Source organism: Bactrocera tryoni, unplaced genomic scaffold, assembly GCF_016617805.1.
Source record: "Bactrocera tryoni isolate S06 unplaced genomic scaffold, CSIRO_BtryS06_freeze2 scaffold_11, whole genome shotgun sequence".
NCBI classification, from domain to species: Eukaryota; Metazoa; Arthropoda; class Insecta; order Diptera; family Tephritidae; genus Bactrocera; species Bactrocera tryoni.
In genome coordinates this window covers 22164458-22183617 of record NW_024395824.1, presented here as the reverse complement: position 1 = coordinate 22183617, position 19160 = coordinate 22164458, and the positions used below count along the sequence as shown (strand labels likewise).

The window sequence follows — 19160 nt, the reverse complement described above, 5'->3', positions numbered from 1 at the left end:
AGAGCGCGACAGATATTAGAATACACACGTTCTTAGGGACACAGGTATTGAGACAGCTGCACAACTACATAACTGTGTCCCTAAGAACGTGTGTATTTTAATATTTGACAGATGTCTCTTGCAGTCTGTCGTGCTCAATGTGTTTAGCACTTAACCCTTCGACAAAACGCAAGTTTCGGCTATTGGTTGACCGTGACAACGGATATGCGAAAGAAGCGTGCGACACTTGTTATTATGAATGTATGTAGCCTGTTCGTTAAAAATTTTTATTCGAAATTTTTATTCGAAATTTTTATCAAATAGTTGAGACTTGATAAGAAAATGAATCTACGAAAATTTCACGCCTCTCGGACCACGCCTTATAGTGCCGATAGAAAATTGTATTGTTAATTGCACGTCACTCATACCCCGATGGTACATTCGCTGAATTATGTATGATACATTACACAAAATTGTAATTATTTACAACTTTTAAAAGTTTGTTTTGAACAATTCGGATACATTTTCCTATGTTCTTGTATGCATTGCAAAATATAACCCTAATCACTTTTATTTTTGGTTAGCAATCCATGGTAATCTTGCATTAGTTTTACGGCTCTTTCTGCAGTGTCGTTAACTACTTTTAGAGAGTTTATTATTTTTTTGCCATCCATATATGAAGCCTGCGTCTGCCATGTTTCTGGGTTGAAATCCAAGAAGCTGGTATCTATCTGCAGCCTTGAAAACAATTTGAGACTGTTGGAAGATATGAAATGCTCCATGGTCTCGTCTGTAAGAAAATTATTTAAGAATAAAATAAAAATTTAAGAGTAGGTATTATTCTCATATTATACCTAACAATTGTCCCATGTCTTGTGAACTTAGAATAAGTTTTTTGCATCCATCGCATCTGCCGGGTTTTTTAAGAGCACTAACCATTTTGACTTTTGTCTCTACTGATAGTCTGTCATCAAAAAAGGCTTAAGCGGCTGCTTCCTCTGTCAAATACCATAAATGGTTAGACAATTTTCGCAGTGCAGCATCGCTGGTTGTAAAATCAATGCTTTCATAATATTTTAAACTTTTTTTTTATATTTAAATCGTCAACGGGAGCAGCAGTAGCGTCGGAGCATTTGAACCAAATCTTAATATAAAATCGCACTATGAAAATGCAGACATCAGCTAGTGCTGCTTTTTGTTCTTCCTGCATAGGATATTGAGCTCGGAACAGGAATATTTTTAAACAGTAAATAGCGCGTGTCATCCATCTGGCTTGATGCATTGCTCCTGGAGGACGAAGTCGGATTCGTGTATCGCTTTTTATATCCAAGAAGATTAATGTCAATTCTAAAAGCTCTCGATAGTCTTCTCTAACTAGACTTTTTTTAATTGTTGTGCCGCAAAATCTGCAATGTCACCGATTACACCGTTAATGCTTTCACGGCAATGTTCATCCTCCATACCACTTTGATATTTTTCTCTGTCAAGCTTTGACCAAGATTTCTTAAATTCTTTAAATAACGGTTTAGCTTCAAACACTCCTCTCAGTACTATCTCAAATATATGGTGTCCACAAGGGAGATAAGCTATCAAGCATTTGCTCTAAGAGCACACAGGCACCACTCAATCGGCCAGTGTTTGAAGCTCTGGTGTCGCAGCATAATGCCTACACTTTCTCCGATACATTCCACTCCTCCAACGCATTATATACTGCTATTGCTTGTTCTTTGCCCGTTGAATTTGGCAGTTTTGAAACGGCAAGAAGTTGGTCATGGTCCATTCCTGAAACAACTATTGGCAACCGCTCAGCATTCTTATCATGGACATCTTGATTATAAAATGTATGTTATTTTTAGATACCTGCCTCTAATCTTTGTAAATAAAATTTGTACTTACTTAATGATGACAGCATCTTACCATCCCAATGCACAACAAGGAATGGCGGAAGTGATGATTTAAACTTCTCTTTAATCAGCTCAGCTTGCACAGAGCGCAGGGGTTTTCTTTGATGTTAAATAGACGTTTGAGTTATAACCAAGTCGTCAACATTGTGGCCAAGAGCTTCTGCAGCCGCTTGTAATATATAAACTGCATTCCGTACACTTACTTGGCATCGATCTAGGACAGAAACTAATTTTGCCGTTATAAAATGTTTTTGGCCTCTCTTGACTACTCTTGATTTCTTCAGTGACGGTATAGCTTCGGCTTGAACACTATCCACTTCGTTTGAATCATCAGAAATACTGCTAAATGATATTTCTCCCGGTTGAATTTTTTGTTCAGCAATATTTCTTCATCATGCCTTCTTTTTTGCCTTTTTTCCTCTGCTTGACATAAATTAAAATCGACTGATCCAAGGTAACCAACACGACCCTGCTGTCTTTGTCCGAGAAGAAAAAGCCTATCTTTTTCAACCTTTACGAGTTTCAAAACATCTGCATGCGCAACATCAAATAAATTTTCCAAATTTTTAACAAAAGCTTTTTCTTTTTCACGGTAAGAAGCACCGGACTTTTTATTATTTTTCTGCAGAAAACGCCACTCGTCATACAATTTTTGCAATTTTTTAGTGCAATGGTGCTTTTCTTTAGTGGGCAAACGAGCCTTTTCCCAAAATATTAGTACTTCTCGAATTAGAAGATTTGCACTTTCACACACAGATAACTTTACTATACGAATATTACCTGTAGCACTTGCTTATTTGATGGTAGTTTCGAGCCCAGAATACTCAAGTTGATCGAACCAACCAAAAATATTTTATTTTTATTTCCTAAATCCATTTCACTTCAAATCACTCTTTCTTGCTTGTAAATATAAACAGAATGAGCTCACCGTAAAATGAGAAACGCCAAGAAGCATTGACGCCGAGACGGTGTAACGGTACTATCTTGCTCATCAAAGAATCACAGTGCAAACAATACCAAAACAATAACGTAAGTGTTAGCAAAAGGCGTCTAGACGAAACGGTAAGTTGTCATCAATTGAGAAATATAGTTTTTGATTTTAACAAAAAAAAATGTTTTCTTAATTCAATGCATTGATAATTTCATATAGTAAGAGACGATATAAACTCGAATGAAGCAATATAAAATAATAATTTGTGAAATGTAAATAATTTTTTGTAATGTATCATACATAATTCAACGAAGATACCATTGGGGTATGACTGACGTGCAATTAATAATACTATTTTCTATCGGCACTATAAGGCGTGGTCCGAGAAGCGTGAAATTTTCGTAGATTCATTTTTTAAAAAGTCTCAACTATTTTCAGCTTTCGTGACAAAAATTTCGAATAAAATAATTTTCCCATACAAAGTAAGAACAGCCTAATGTATATGGCTCGCATTTGCTTTCGTAAACATACAGACAAATGTGCCAAAGAAATAATATATGTACATATGCATGTGTCGTGGAGCGTGAGGTTTTTTCGTTACGGAATTTCTGGATTCGGTCCCCGCGATAGAAGCTATGCAATAGCTTAATTATTGAAGTGAAACTTCTGAGGCGACTTCGGAAAAGGTTGCGTTAATCGTTTAACGCTTCAGTGGAGGGGGAATATCGTTGAACGATTAACGCAACCCGGAAGGAGAAGAGCAACAGAGAAAGATAGAGTGCGAGAGAGAGGGAGAGAATGAGAGTAAAGCATAAGGCATAGAGAAGGTGCAGATTCGACAGCGAACATTTGTAAGATTTGTAGTAAGGAATTCACCTCACTACCACAGAATTCACGCTGTGAAGAGAATCAAATATATGTGACCTGGTCTACGAAAAGGGAGCTAACGTGCGAAAACTAGTTTTCTGGGAAACAGCTGTTAAAAATAAACAACTCGTTTCGTCAGTTTCTCGTTATCTCAATTATTGTTCTCCTTTCCAGAGGCTTCAAGGACGTCCAGTAAGTGTTGTTTTTGGTCGGAATATTATTATAGTTCATCGTGTAAGTTGCTAGTGTGGAACATTTAAAAACGTAACACTGAAGAAGTGACGTTTACTCTAATACCGCGCAGCTGCTGTTGTCTTGTTTTCATTCGTCTTTCTTTCCGGATGTTCTGTTATCACATTTGTGTAAGTGTTTCCGTTGATTATCGTCTTCGTATTTCGCATGAAATGAAACATTAGTTTTGATGAGGAGTTCAGTGCAGTGATCTGCAGTGAATACTTGGCTTATGAATACACTCTCATATTCATGAATCACCCCCAATATTCACTCACACTTGCTCTCACTAAAAATATTATCTTCTCACAATCACATGGCTTGCTTCTGTAATAATGAGTGTGAATATGTCTCACAATCACTTAGCGCTCACACTTGGCTTGGCTTGCTTCTCTGTATACAATTGTCTGAGCTATTCGTTGCATACTATTAGATGAGTTGAAAGGCTCATGAATACATTCACTAATAAGTGAATCATTGTTTATTCATGAATATATTCACGAATTCCGTGCCTATTCAAAATATATTTTATACCTTTTTGGGTTTTAAAAGGAACGAAACGCGTGATTGTAATGACTACAAAACTGAAACTTCTTTATTTCTTATCCTTTTATTCAATTATTTTCTTAAGCTTTATCTTACATTCTAGAAATTGGAGAGCTTAGGAAGATGAGTCCCTGAAGTTTATACCTACGCGGAGGGGTTTTAAAAGAAACGAAACTCGTGATTCTAGTGACTTCGTAAAAACTACAAAACTGAAACTTCTTTGTTTCTTATCCTTTTTTTCAATTATTTCTTAAGCCTAAATGAAAAAGCTTTATCTTACATTTTAGAAAGTGGAGAGCTTAGGTAGATGAGTCCCTGAAGTTTATACCTACAAAGGAGGGGTTTTAAAAGAAACGAAACCCGTGATTCTAGTGACTTCGTAAAAACTACAAAACTGAAACTTCTTTGTATCTTATCCTTTTATTTAGTTTTCTTTTAAAATAGCACAATAAATCACATTAAAACATAGTAAAATACATATATTCAAGAAATGTCGGCGGATTATGTGTCAGGCAAGATGTGTGCTTACGACGGTCCGAGTACTCTCCTACCTATTTGAAAAGCGATAAAGAGGAAAAGATTTTCAAAGGCGAGTACAATTTGGTTTGAAGCTTCGAACAGTATACAGATTTAAGAGTAAGAAAATCGGAAAAGTAAGTCTTAGTAAATAAATTATTTGGTAAATATCATCTTGGGAATTAGTAAAAACAATAAATTACATTACTTAGTTTTAAAATTAAAATAAATTATACGAGGATTTGTTCATATTTTGTTGTTGTTATATTTTTTTAAAATCATGTCTGATCAAAATAGAATAATTGAGAACATTGATAATGGTACTTATCAATTAACGCAGAAAAGAGGTAAAAGTGCAGTTTGGAGCGTGTTTACTGAAATAAAACAAAGCGATGGAAGTATATTGGAAGGGTTTGTTAACTGCCGAAAATGCAAGCATTTGTTGAAGTTTAATGGCAAGCAAACAAGTAATTTGAAGCGTCACAAATGCTTCGCTAACACTTCTGGACAGGAAGTGGTTATAAGAAATGTAAGCCAAGAAGATAAGGAATGCGCTATCAATGTCTGTTCACAATGGATAATAGAAGATTGCCACCCTTTTATTGCCGTTGAAGGATCTGGATTTAAAAAGTTAGCAGAATTTTTTATTAAAATTGGATCGAAATACGGTGAAAATGTTAATATACATGATCTTATTCCAAATGCAACTACTATCTCGCGGAGGACCTATAGAATGGCTGAGGAGAAGAAAATGAAATTAAATCGTGTTTAAAAAAAAGTTGTTGATGAAGGAAATGCTTCTGTAACCACGGATCTATGGACTGACAATTATGTGAACAGAAATTTTTTTATGCAACACTTCATTTTTTCGACGGTTCCAATTTAAAAAACATGGTTTTGGGTATCAAATCTATGGATTTCGAAAAATCAACAGGTATAAATATTCAGAACAAATTACTGAGTATATTTTCACAGTTTGATATTTGTAACCTCGAATCAGTTATATTTGTGATGATAGAGGAAGTAATATCAAAACTGCATTACAAAACTACACGAGAATCAATTGTTCCAATCATTTGTTCTCTAACGTAGTAAACGCTGCATTTGAGACTACAAATGATTTAAAGCTTTAATTAGTTCTTGCATATAAAGCCTCGTAAAATATTTCATAAAATCGAATCTCCAACATGCATTGCAAACGTCATTGAAAAGTCACTGTCCCACACGATGGAACTCTTGTGGACAGTATTTTAACAGAAAATAATCAACAAAGTCGTTTGTTAGAGATTAATACAAATATCGTCAACTCTTTGGTAGAATTGTACCTATACTTCGACACAATTGGCCTCTAAAAAATTACAGGGTGTAATTTTGTGTCAATATGTTTTGTACTTCCTTCAACTTTTTAGATTAAAGACGATATGTGAAGCAGTTCAAACAGACGTTCCAGCAATAGTCAGCTTTAAACGTAACATATTAACATATATCGACAGTATATGGCTTGCTAATTTAAGCATTTACCACAAAGTGGCACTATTTTTATATCCTCCAGCAAAAGTTATGAGAGATGTCGATATTGAAGCTGTGAAGCATTTCTGCATTGAGGAGATATCAGGCAATATTGAGTTTTACACGTCCGAACAAAATGAGACCCCACAAATTCCATCTTCACCAATTACTTGAACATCAAATACGTCTTCACCTGCAAACGACTTGAACTTCTTTTTTCCAAATATTTCAAACATGGGCGCGCAGGAACGTATCGAAGATGAGATAGATCGATATTTTACAGAAAGAATACAATTTGATAATGACTTTGACGCAATTCAATGGTAGGAAGCAACATAAAGCTAACTTTCCACGCATTATCAAAACTTGCACTTAAAATATTAACTATACCTGCAAGTAGTGCGGCGTCTGAACGTGTATTTTCCTTGACAGGCAATTTCATAACTGATAATCCGAAATCGACTTGCACCCAAAACCGTAGATAATATAATATTCCTGAATTCAATATTTAAGACTAACTAATATGGCAATAAGACCTTAGGCAAACTTAAAAACAAAAATATACCAATGATATTGAGAAGTAATTTTTGTGCAATACCTCAATCTTAATATATATTTAGAAGCTATACTTATAATATATACTTGTATCTTTGGAGTTGAATCTTATGTATGTACATAAATCTTGAAGTAAATTTTATGTTTAGTATTTAGTATTTTTTACCGAAATGAACTGAATTGTGTTATTTTGTTTTTGTTAATAATTCACGTAATTTTTATACCATTAAACTGACGTAATTTTTATTTTTAATTTTAATTCCATTGAAAGGAACTGAATTATCATTTTATAAAATAAAATGTAATATTATAAGTGATAACATGAATGTAAGTATGTATATATATGTAATTTTTTAATAATAGAGAAAATTATACAAAATATGAAAACCCCTTTTTATTTCATTAGATCTAGTCATTATTAGTTAGAACCAATTACAAAATCCTTTTTGTTATACAATAATATAATAGTAACTCTTAAAAGCTTTCGTAATGGATTTTCTAGCCTTTGGTTCATAGCGTTACGGCTCAAAAAGGCTTGCAAGTGGCTTGCGCACAACTGAGCTTCTTCGTATATTCACAAGTGTTTTGTATTCATGAATGTCAGAGAATCCTAAGCAAAGATTCATAAGTATTGTGAGCTCATAAGCAAACACTTGTGAATATATGCTTCATACAAGCTAATCAGCTCACAAGCCAAAACTCTCTCTCTCTCATAATTGTAAGTGAGCAGTATTCACACTTATACTCATTCCGTGAATAATTTGCTTGCTTCATACTCAATTTTTCGCAAGTGGCTCAAAGTTGTGTTTAACTCATTCACTGCAGATCACTGGTTCAGTGCCGTATACGGACAATATTTCCATGAAAAGGATGATGAAAACAATGAAGAGAGCGATTATGATGAAGACGAAGTATGTGTATCTCAGGCAGGAGATGATACCGAACAAACTTTTGTTAAGATTGACCTGTCTATTGTTGAAGTAAAGGAGGAGGAGCTGGTAACAAAATTTCTGTCAAAAGATTGCTGTAATAATAAATGTCATACACTGATACCACGGGAAATGATCGAGAGTACGCGGAACAATTGTTTAGAGATGTCGAAAAATGAACTTGATTTAGTGATACTAAGTCACATCGAAGCTGGAATTATGAGTAACGAAAAGCTAGAAAGTGTAGCAAAGCTTGCTGGGCGGAAGAAATATGGACAGAGACAGGATACAGAAGTTATGAGGCATAAAATTACATTTACCTTCTACAGAGTACCGGTTTGTCGTTCGTGTTTCCTTTTTGTACATGCGTGTGGGAAGTTGCGTTACGAACATTTAGTTATAAATTTTTATATTATAAATAAATTATATTTTTTCGTATTTTTGCTCTTCTTTCTCTACATTTTTCGGGAACTTTCAAACAAGTTATGACTTTTTGGATTCTATCACGTGTAAAAGCATCTCACTTTCCATCCGAATCAACTAAAAAGTGAAAATTGATTTTTTGACACCTAAGCCCCCTTTACGTAGACCAGGTAATTCTTTTTGTGTAATACTTGAAAATTTATAAAGTCGTGGACTAAATGGCTCGTTTCGATAATACATCATCAATATTGATTTCCCCTTTATACTCCTTAATGCGTAGAAGATCGGTAAGATGTTGGTCAGAAAGCGTGTTGTTTTGTAACACAATAAGCATTGCGCTTCCCCTTCATCAGTTTCAATAAAAAAATAATTTTCTTGCCATTCGCTTGTAAACATTTTAAAAATTCGAGGTTTTTCTGTCAGTGTATTTAAAAAAATGCGCGATGCGATGTTGCTTGCTCAACAGAAACTAAATGCCGATTCTTTGTGTTGACCTAGCGTACGTGTTCAGCCGCTTTCGTGTGCGTGTGATATTTTTTGCAGTAGCAGAATTATCAGTCAAACACGCGTGTTTAGATTTTTATTGCGTTGTTATTAAATGAGCGCCACTGATATACACATATGCTACCATTAATTGTTGAAACTTTTATTTAAACGTTGTATACTTTTAAGCGCATCTGTTTGATAAGCTGCTTAAATTTGTTATCGCTTTCTTACAGTGTCGCTCAATTATTCAGTAAGTTTCAGTACCACTGAAGAAAGTTACAAACAAACAAGCAACCAAACCTGGGTGGTGTGGAGACTGAAATTGGGTATTTAAATGCCCAAAAATTCATATTTTGTTCAATTTGGTCACAATGGAAAATTTTATAAGAACTCTTATTTTGAGGCGCTCTCACACTGCAATAAGTCGGGCATCCACTTGTTGAAATGCCTACCTCTAGTTTCATATATACTTGTGACAATTATTATACCATAAAAACGAAAAGAGTGGACTGAATTGGATACAAATAGACCGAGCATAATTTGAATCCGATGAGGAGGGAATGTGAGCAAAAAAGCTAAAATATATTTTTCCACACACGGGAAATATACCACATTCACTTTATTAATTGCATTTTCATTTGTTTATGTTACATAACTAAATCTATATACATATATAAAAGAAAGTAGTGTTAGTTACACGATTTATAACTCAAGAACGGCTAAACCTATTTGGTGGGGCGGTATCTTAGAACCAGGGTAAGGATACAGCATACTTTTTATCTCTTTACGTTAGAACTCAAATTATATTTCAAATCATATGTTAAAAATTCGTATTTGTAGGAATCATTTAAATATTACATTTTGTTTAAATGAGTTAAGCATCCACCCCCTCTACCCGGTAAAACTGGCGCATTCTAATAAAACAGCTGAATTCATCACAGCTGATGACACTACAACAGAACACCAACACAAATCACCGCATATGTACTCATAAGGGATGGACAAAGGAAAGGCACACACATTCGATATACACAATTCGCATATTAACTTTCGGCTACAAGAGATTCGCTTATACCCTGCGCCGCGTCAACATCTCGCTATTCAGCCTCGATTCGCGGAACCTCGATCGCCAGCTCCGGCAAATCATTATCTTCGTAAAATCTTTGTAAAGTATAATTTTTTTTTTTATTATTGGATACAATTAAACATGCTAGTGTAAATGATTTATCACAAAATTTAGATGCTAATTTGGGCATCTATTAAACATGGTCCTTCGAGCCATAGTGACAGGTAATATGGATTTTTAAACAAGATAAAATAAAACAAAATTAAGTGCAGTGCGGTGGAGAGTAGTGGCGAACAACCAAAACGAAACAAAAAAAAAACCAAAAAAACATAAAACAAACAGAAAAAGCAATCAAGCCAAAATGCGCAGTGTGCTAAAATTTAAAAAACAAAAAGAGAAAAACTGCGGTAGAAAAAATATAAGTTTTTATACGTGTACACAAAAAAAGTCATAAAATAAAAAAGTGCAGCGAAACGAAAAAAAAACTAAGCTGCGGTGACAAAGACATAAACTTACAAAACCAAATTATAAAACTTTACAAACACAAAAAACGCATAAGCCGGGCGCGAAACCCCCAAAATAAAAATAAATAAATACAACAAACATTCGGGCGCGAACTTAAAAACATAATCTTACATACATACAAACAACAACACGCTGAAGAAACCAAGCAGCTGAAAGACTGTAGAAGAGGAGGAATAAAGGAATTGGCGATAAAACCCTTACACATATTTACACATATTATCCCCCACAAAACAAAAAAACAAAACAAAGCTAGAGAGAAAAATAAAACATACATACATAAGTATATGTATGCATATTTTCTTACTTCTCTATGCATAATTTTAATATACATACATACATACTACATATACATATGTTGATACCAACAACATTAAAAAAGAGCGCATAATAAACAATTTGTCTCACAAACATACATAAAGTGCATATGGGAGCACTTCGCTTTCGCGCTCTCTTCCCAGTGCGAACATATATACATACATATTAGGGTGTGTCATTCTGAGGCAACCTTTTTTTCAACTGAAAAACAGGGTAAAAACTTTCGACAGTGTGAAAAAGAAAGTCACTCAAAAGATGGGCTCTTAATATTAATATTAAGAGGTGCCTATTTAAAATTTTCTGTTTTCCATATAAATTACATGGAAAAAAAATCATTTCTTTTGTGGTGGTTATTGTGCGGAGGTGATTATATGTGCACGCGATGGCTGCCAGTAGGGATGGTAAACTCGATTCCGATTCTACTCGAAAATCGAGTTTTCTCGTAAAATAATCGATTTTTCGGAATCGATCTTAAGTAGTCGAAGTCGATTAAGAATCGATTCTTGACATTCGAAAAATCTTAAGTATTCAGTTCACACTGAAAAAATTTGTTTCATTTTAACAAATCTTTCTACATACAATTAAAATAATGAACAATAACACAAATCAAAGTACACCAGGAGCTACACGCTCAAAACAGGTTGCTAAATTTATTTCGAAAAGTGACATTTTATTAAGATACTGCACTAGATTTTCTGGCGCACCGATTCAACAAAGCTCTGAATCGTTACTAGAAATAAAAAGCCAAAATCTTAACAATTTTTGGATTCGTCTCCAAGCGGCTCATGACGTCAAAGTAGATTCTGACGATTCAGATCTGCCACATAATTTTAAATCATCGGCTTATGCAATATATGAAAACCAATATGAAGACCAATATGAAGAAACGGAAGCTATGATCTCCAATCAATTAAAGCTAATAAAAGCAATTGCACCTACTCCACATCAGAAAGTAGAGCTGCCACAAAAGACAGTCTGAAGGCAAGTTCAGGCATACACCTCGAGGTGCCCGCATGTGACGCAAAAACATTTTACGGAGGTTATGAAGAATGGCCGTCCTTCCATCACCTCAGATACAAAACTAAAGGTCAAGCAGCATAATTGCAAAACAGTTCAATCTTAATGACGATAATTTCAATTTGGCTTGGGAAGCTCTAAAAGCAAGATACGAAAACGATGGAATACTGGTCGATAAACAAGTAACAACACTAATGAACTTGCCAAAAATTAAAAAGAAAACAATTCTAGAATTCATCAAACAAGAATCCTCTGTTTCAAATTGTTTGTCGGTTTTATCGGCACTAAATATCCCCACAGATAACTGGGACCCAATTCTGATAAACATTTGTACCGCTGCATTACCAGAAAAGTCGTTGCTTTTGTGGGAGCAATCGCTCTAATCACGAAAGAAGTGCCCAACGTGGCAACAAATGAAAGACTTTCTGAGTACGCAATATGAAATTGAAGAAAGGGTCGAAGAAAAAATAGTCAAAACTAAAAATATTAAACAAGACCAAGGTAGAAGCTTCAATAGACTCCAAGCTAGAAGCAACTACAATATAAACAGAAGCATTTACAAAACGCAATCGTTCACATCCGAACAAAGAAAGCATACGTCATGCGAACTATGCACAAGAGGGCACAATCTTAAAACTGGCAAGAAGTTTAAAAAATTGAATGTCAATGAAATGAACAATTTTGTCAAGTCAAAAAGACTCTGCACAAACTGCTTGTCCCACTCACACAATCTTAATAATTGCAAATGCAAATTTAACTGCTTATATTTTCACAAAAGACACAATTCAATGCTTCATTACACCAGATATCCCATCTCACCCCAAAAAAGCGCTTATACCCAAAGAACCAAAGGCACAAAAAACTCAAACGCTGCACAGCGAAACACATAGTGCACTAGTTACAGAACTAGTTACAGAACTAGTTACCACCATTCCAACTCAAGTTGAGAAAAAATCAAATGAATACCTTAATACACAATTAAGAAACTTTCAAGAGATGGAGAAACTTCCCAAAAATTAAACAAAACTAAATTAGATCAGTATTGTGAGGACTTTTCTAAAGCCACAACTACCCGATCAAATAATGGCCGGTACGTCATACGACAACCATTAGAGCTACAATTTTCCAATACCCCACAAGGTCAGATTCCTTTTGACAACCTCATATAAAAATACAAATATATGTTCGTAATTTTCGACCCCGCAGGATGTCTTTCGGCAATAATGATAAAAAAAAACCCGACTTAAAAAATCTCAAGCTTTGTGGCGTGATACTAAACGTCAAATTAGTGCATACGCACTTAAACATAAAATATAACAAAAGTGTTTCAAAAAGTCAAAAAAATCGACACTTTTCATACAATATTGCCCCACAGAAGCTTAAATTTTCAAATAAATAACATTTCAAAAGCAATTTAAGGGATCACCATACTCCCAATGAGATACAGTGACGCACTTACACTAACAAATAGCTAAGGTCGCTCTTATTGCATCTATCCAAGCGCTCTTCATATGGGTGGGTTATAGGAATCAACTATACAAAACATCAAATTAATTATGAAGAATTCTCTACTGTACGAATCGAAGCCATTCTCCATTCACGGTCACTCACTCGCAAGATCCCTCTAATTTCATAGTCCTAACTCCCGGGCTAAGGAGACCCATTCCGGCCACATCTGAGCCAGGCGTGGAGTTACTATCCTTCATGAGCCGATAACACAGAAAAGGCAACTAATAAACAGCTAGTTTACCAAGCCGATGGTAAAGAAGTTAAAAATAAAGCCACAAATAATATACCATCAAAGAAACAACTGCAAATATAATAACTAGTAGTTACAAACTCATAAATCGGCAAAAATATAGTTTCTTATTGTATGCACGTAAAAGCAAATATGGTATATACCAAATACTATGTTTAAAACCAAACAAACATTTAAAGCATGTGTTCTGTGCCCCCGGCTATTTCACCAACAGTAAGCCGAATTACATGTCTCATATTATATATAAAACTGGGCAAAATATTCGCCTAGAGGGCCCAGGATGTTTAAATGAGTTAAGCATCCACCCCCTCTACCCGGTAAAACTGGCGCATTCTAATAAAACAGCTCAATTCACCACAGCTGATGACACTACAACAGAACACCAACACAAGTCACCACATATGTACTCAAAAGGGATGGACAAAGGAAAGGCACACACATTCGATATACACAATTAGCACATTAACTTTCGGCTACAAGAGATTCGCTTATACCCTGCGCCGCGTCTACATCTCGATTCACCTTCGATTCGCGGAATCTCGATCGCCAGGTCCGGCAAATCATTGTCTTTGTAAAATCTTTGTAAAGTATAAATTTATTTTATAAATAAAGTTGTTAAAAAACCAAATTGTATAAAGTGTTCTTTATTTTAATTAAAGCAATAGTGTGTGCTCCACAATTTATTGGACACAATTAAACATGCTAGTGTAAGTGATTTATCACAAAATTTAAATGCTAAATTGGGCATCTATTAAATACATTTCTTAAAAAAAAAATAAATAAATAAATGAATAAAATAACAATAATAAAAACAATAGAAAAACCTCACTTCTATGTCTATAAAAGAAATTTTGTTAGTTACACCATTTATAACTCAAGAACGGCTGAACCGATTTGAAAATTGTTGGGGAGGTAGCTTAGAACCAGGGTAAGGACATGGGATACTTTTAATCTCTTATGTTAAAATTCAACACAATTCATAAATGCAAAAATAATATTTCAAATCATAAGCATTTGTTCAAAGGTCATGTAAGAATCATTTGAAAGTTTTAGTAATTTAAAAATAGAAAGAAATAAGTAAAATTTTCACATCCATATATGCTCAATATATGGGTTATACTGATTGTGCTCCTGAACCAGGCAATTTTCTTAGGACAAACCCGTCAGATTTTTTAGTATCACAACAAAAAATGGCATTGACATTTTCGTCGTCAAGTCATTGCGGTTACTTTGCTAGATTATGAGCGTAGGGCGCAAATGCATTCATAACAAACCAAATGCGATATCTAGAATAAAAATATAGCAGAATAATTTTAATGTTGATAAAAAGGGTTATTATAATTTGAGATACCCAGATATCTTTTCGAAGCGCAAACACACGAAATGATTTTTGATTAATTTTTTTATAAGTTGCTTCCAAATGCTATATCTCCTTAAGTAATAGCTATAACCTAATTAATATAATTAATAGATGGTAGTGGTAGTATTATTTATCTACATATGTATCAGCCACAGTAAAACGTGGGCGGGTCGTCTAGTTATATAGTATATACAATTCTATTGAGAAAATTATAAGTCCTATTAAATTATTCAAGTACACGAGTATGGGTGCATGTGTTAACATAATACACATACTAAATATAGTTTCAATTTATATACATATGTACAGTTATGTATAGTTATAATAGGGTAGATTCAAAAACAGAATCTTTTCGCTTAATACTTTGAAAAATAGGTTTTTAGACACCTCTAAGAAAATCTCTCGAAATATGAGCTCTTAATGCTAACTGGAAGGTGCTCCGCCTTACAATTTTCTATTTTTTCTTTTTATCAGATAGGAAAATTCATACCTTCCCTTCAACTATCTAGGTATACAAAATAAGGGCGTTTTCGGTAATGCAAATGTGGTTTGTTTGATGCAACCACTTTGAAAAAGCATAACTGGCATCTTTGACAAAATTTAAGGTTCGGCAAAGCTTCACTGTCGTAGTTGTTGCGCGAAAACGCGCAAATCTTGCAACATTTGAAAAGCAGTTCCAAAAAAATCTACAGCAAAACCAATTGTGCTAGCTAAAATTTCATTCTGTGTTATTTATGTTGAATTTAATTTTAACATCATTGTTTTATCATATTCCTTGCTTTTAAAAGTACAGTTATTTGCGTATACATGGATTATACTGATTGTGTGTACTAAACAAGGCGGGTTTTTAGGACGCACCATGTGGTACCGGTAAGACATTTTTAATATCATCACAGAAAATCGCTTTGACAATTGCATCGCCCAGGAATTGCGGCTACTTTGCAAGAGTGCACAAGCATTCATAACAAACCAAACGCAACGTCTAACATAAAAATAGCGAAATAGCTACAGTATTAATAAAAAGTTCAGTCATAATTTGAGATGAGTGCAGAACAATGAAAGACTTAAACGGCAACGATCAAGTTTTCGGTGGTGCTGTCTTACCACTGCCCGGGATTGCCATTCTTCACGTATCCTAAGGCAACCATAAATATGTGCGAACAATTGCAAACTGATCCAGCCTAGAGTAGAACTGAAACCAAACACGGAGTGCGTCACAAAAATGACTTGATTAAGTGAGAGTATACTACTAAAAGGATGGAATCATGTGTAGAAGTTCACGCAAGTGAGGAAAGTTCTCTGATCGCCATTCACTGGGAGTGGACAGAAACGATTCTTTTACATATGGCTCAAGCAGCTCACGACTTCCGGTCTTTGACTAAGTATCTTCTGGGTAGCCTAAGAACACCCGTTTGAAGGCGAAACATCCGTTGGGTTGTGCGTTGGGTTTGGGACCCGCCACGTAAAAAACAATACCAATGAAAAATTATCGACAGCCTCAGATGAGAGACCCCCCTTTTGATGAAGACCATGGAAAAGGAAATAAGGACTACGATTTAAGGGCATGCACCTGGAATGTCCCGCCCCTTAATTGGGAAGGTGCCGCTGCCCAGCTGGTTGATGTGCTCGTTAGAGTGAAGGCTGACATCACCGCCGTCCAAGAAATGCGATGCACGGAACAAGGACTGAGGCGAGTAAGTCCTTGTGGCATTTACTACAGTGGCCATATAAAGGAGCGCAAATGTAGTGTGGGATTCGTGGTGGGAGAGAGACTCCGTCGCCGAGTACTGTCATTCACCACGGTGAATGAACGTCTAGCCACAATCCGCATCAAAGCGACTTCTTCAACAATATCGCTTATTTGCGCCGACGCACCGACGGAAGAGAAGGACGATGTGACCAAAGATGCCTTCTAAGAGCGCTTGGAGCGCACCTATGAGAGCTGCCCCCGCCACGATATCAAAATCGTGCTTGGCGATTTTACCGCTACAGTGAGCAAAGAAGTTATCTTTGGCACTACGGACGGTAAATTCAACCTCCACGACGAAACATCCCCAAATGGGTTGAAGCTGATCGACTTCATCGGGGCCCGAAATATGGTTATCTGTAGTACAAGATTCCAGCAATTCAAAAAATTCATTAAGCCACCTGGCTGTCTCCGGATCGAAAACCACCAATCAGATCGATCATCTTGTGATAGACGGAAGACACGTCTCCAGTGTTTTAGATGTGCGAGCGCTCCGAGGTCCTAACATCGACTCGGGTTACTATGTAGTTACAACCAAGATACGCACCCGCCTCTGTGCAGCAAAAAACGCAGGTCAACAAACACAAGGAAGGTTCGACGTCGAGGAGCTACAATCACAACAGACAACAGAACGATTTTCTACTCGACTTGCACTCCTACTCTCTGAGAGCACTCGTCAAGAACTCGGTATAAGGGAACTGTTGGCTGGCCGACAGGGGTAATGCTTGAAAATTCTAAGAAAAAATGCGGCGGCTAACACGTGGTTGTCGTAGCATATGAGCGTCAACGCACGCCGCAGAGCGAGTAACGGTATTGTCCTAATGGACCACTCTGAACGGATACCCTGGCACAGTACTTTCCTCGGGCCACGACATTTCAACGCGGGAGAAAATATTTGTAACTATAAGAAAAATTATAATATAAAACTAAATAAAGTACGATTCGTAGAGAGCCCCAATATTTACAAATTTATTGTAATGAACCCTGGACACGGCGGGTATACCTCAGCAAGTTTCCAGAAGGAGGGCAGTAAAAGGCTTCGTTACAATTGGCCCCCGAGCGGGGACCCTGCGGATCGTAGGGAAACATTTAGCACGGAAATGGCAGATCTTATGTGGTTAGACAACGTGTCCAAGAAGCAACTAATCTCCTACTCGCAGAGTCTGGAGCTGACCGCATAGGCACCACGCGCGAGATTCGTAAGCGCATAAGTTCACGGGCAGGCAAGGCGCACGAAGTCCCCGAAATACAGGAAAATATTTACAAAAATAGAAGCTGCATACAAAACAAGTGAGATCGCTTATGAGACGAAAGCGATCAGAAGACCACATTCTCATCAGATTAAGACAGAGTAATCGCGGACACTTTCGTGGAATCATTACGGCTACAGCCGCCACCAATAAGGAAGTTACTTGAACAGAACCACGAAGTCACATTCGCACCCATCATCGACCAGGTGAGGAAGTGGTTCGTGAAATAAGACGGTGGGCGAGACCCATTAGCGTTCGTTGAGCGATTGGAAGAGCTCTCCGAAGTATACATGATAAACCTTGACATCCTTCCAAGAACCATGCCCGAATTACTGTGCGGTACCCCTCTCTAATGATATCGCAACAATAACGAACATTGAGAGAGTTAGACCACTTTCAAAACAAGACTTTCTGAGCTTCTTCTTATCAGCACGTTACTTCGAACGCCTTGAAGATAACATACGGCAACGAAGACAACACGTGCGAGAAAAGTACAAGGACTACGTTCTGGCTATGCAGAATTTAATGAGACACGCTGGGTATAATCAGGAGGTGCGACTGGAAAGGATTTTTCGAAATAGCCACACCGATTATCTGCTCTAAATTTGGCGGCGAGACGTCGGGACGCTAGCCGAAAGCATCACACTGGCAGAAGAGTTCGAAGGGATATATGAAGGACAACAACGAGCAGTGGAGCCACCTCGACGCGAGATGACGAGACACATCATAGATGACCACGAGGTGAAAAATGCACGTAGGCCGTCACCACGTCCACCACAACACCACTTGTTTTCCCAACATAACACGACGGTAAATGCGCATCGCCAGCAACCATCTACGAGTAGAGCCTTTAGGACGGGAAATACATGCGGAAGATGTGGCCAGGAAGGTCACTATGCTAGGAGATGCCATAATCCCAGGAAGTTATTTTGACGGGAGTGTGGCCGGGCGGGTGTGCTAACCAGAGAATGTTGTCGCCAACAACAGGGAAACGACCAAGGGTTTCGCCAAAGACAAGGCGCGGCGGACCCACGAACTCAGCACCGAACCACCATCAGGAACGCGGCCGGCTATACGCCCTCATCACGCATGGCGGAGAACCGGCGAAAACCGTCATTGACACTGGCGCCTCGAAAATTTTCGTATCATCACAAGTTGCAGAAAGTATGGACGCAACTGGGAGTGGTAAGAAGGTGACCGTAGCTATTGAAATACAAATGGCAAATGGCACTACCAGCAAGATTT

The 19160-nt window shown here is 36.7% G+C and overlaps 1 pseudogene; it reads right to left on the bottom strand.

Annotated features, from left to right (window-relative positions):
- Positions 1 to 458: 458 nt before the first annotated feature.
- Positions 459 to 918, bottom strand: LOC120779471 (annotated as a pseudogene).
- Positions 919 to 19160: the final 18242 nt, after the last annotated feature.